The 2103-nt window shown below is 39.2% G+C and overlaps 1 pseudogene; it reads right to left on the bottom strand.

The window, feature by feature from the left end:
• Window positions 1–64: 64 nt before the first annotated feature.
• On the bottom strand, window positions 65–1581 carry LOC110444176 (annotated as a pseudogene).
• Window positions 1582–2103: the final 522 nt, after the last annotated feature.

Here is a 2103-nt window from a genome sequence, read left to right as displayed (position 1 = left end):
ACATAAATTTTGTGCTAATGCAATTTACTTCATGTTATTATCACATCCAGTTACAGTGCCTTACCTCTGTGACAAACGGTGAAATCTCCTTGGGACAACGCCTCACGAATGACTCAAAGGCCTGTAGACAGTACTCTCGCAGTTCATCGTCTTCTTCTTTACAAAACTTGACAATTGGTGGCACCATCTTCTGTAGGTGTTCCCCAAATCTGTGTCCCGCCTGTCGACTACAACAAAACGTAACATTCGTTATAGACACGCACCAAAGCTGAGGGCTAGGATCGCCTTTATACAAAACCATCAAGTCTAGTTACTTATCAGCCTGTCCCTCCAGGTTTTACTGTATCTATACAAAGCAATGTATATCATAAACAAAATCCTAGAACAAATCAAAGACAGGTATCAGCCAAGCAATTGGTATTTCTTTTACCAGAAAACCAATCAACTGGCTAACTTGTGTCTTCAACTTTACCATGGCATATTCCAGGGGTGTTAAGAATGAAAGGGAGCATAATCGCTGGAATTTCGAGGATGAAAAATGAATCGATCAAGGAACATTGCTTGAGGACCTGTCCCATTACCTGATGGTGTCTATGCATTGTAAGTCCAGTCATTGTTGTATTACCTGATGGTACCTATACATTGTATGTAAGTCCTTGTGGTAGAGGTGGTGTCATTTTTGTTCAGCTCTGTGAGTAAGAACTCGATCAGCTCAAGGAACAGCGGATTGTTACAACTCATCACCAGATAACCTGTCAACAAAGAACATATTCGAACTGTTACACAATTTTCTCCTAAAATCCCACGTGTCAGGGTTCTTTTGTTAAGTTGTAATAGATGGCTACGTGGTATATGCTTATTCACAAATAGTGTTTAAATAACCTGTCACTGATCAAATATGAAATGGTATATTTCTATCAGAGTTGAAAGCACCTTATCAGATTGACCTGCCAACATCACTTATCCAGAAATTAGAACACTTACAGGTGAGCCAGGGCCCTGCATTGTGCCTGACTGTTACCCTCCCCACCGTCTATTTTTAGAAAGTGATTTTAACCTTGACATTGGAAACTTTTAAACCCCTTTTGTATAACTAGATATCAGTGTATCACCATGTCATAGTCCAAACTTTTGAATTCAGAGATAATCTCCAGAAATGTGGACGGACAGAGACAGTCTGACCGACGAACAGAAACACTATAGGTCCATTTAAGTGCTATTTCCAATATCAGAAATTCATATTGGTTCAGCCTACAAGTAATCATTACCCGATTCATCCTGAAAGATAATGCATGTGAGTATGGTAGAATTAACCCAACTGTTCAACCATAATCTTCTATTCACAATGGTATCTAACAAGAACTTGACCTCTGATGTTCTATTCAAAAATCTATCCACGACATCTGATCTTTTACTCTAAAATTTATCAAAAATTTTAAGAGGTCTGTGTGCCAAGAATGGACTCATTGTGTGATAAATTACCGATGGCGATGATGGCGCGTTTCCTCACCGCCAGACGCGGGCTTGACAGCTGTGGTAGGAGTGACTGCATTATACTGGGATGGAAGCTGATGAGAAGACCTGGAACAATCAATAATGACACATCTGTAAATGCAACACACAACAGAACTGAACACTATACAAAAATAAGCCACATATCTCTCCTCCACACTTGCCAACTCACACTATTTTGAAGGGAGAAACTCAATTTTGAACCCTAAAATTGAGCATTTTCGACCAGTGAGTTACTATAACTATTCCTATTTCCTAAGATCTGATGATTTCACCTGAAAGAACAGCTCAAACAATACCATTTAAAAGTGTTATGTTTTTCCTAGGGTGTGCATACACACATTTTATTTATGGTTTTAATTCTAAGCAAACATAATCTCCCCTATGGAAGTTTCAAAAAGTTGACAAGTCTGCTCCTCATAACAAACTCAGAATAAAAACATGCCTACGGTGAAATTGAGGTCACCAGGTTCATACTGTATGTTATATCAAAGACATTACACACAGATAGTACTATTAATTGTTTTTTAAAGAGGAAGCACAGTGGTCTAGTGGTAGGACGCCGGGCCCGTGACCGAAGGGTTGCGGGTT

This window comes from Mizuhopecten yessoensis, unplaced genomic scaffold (genome assembly GCF_002113885.1).
Source record: "Mizuhopecten yessoensis strain PY_sf001 unplaced genomic scaffold, ASM211388v2 hete_36051612, whole genome shotgun sequence".
Lineage (NCBI taxonomy): Eukaryota > Metazoa > Mollusca > Bivalvia > Pectinida > Pectinidae > Mizuhopecten > Mizuhopecten yessoensis.
Note: the sequence above shows the minus strand (reverse complement) of the source record. Positions and strands in the feature narration are given on the sequence as shown.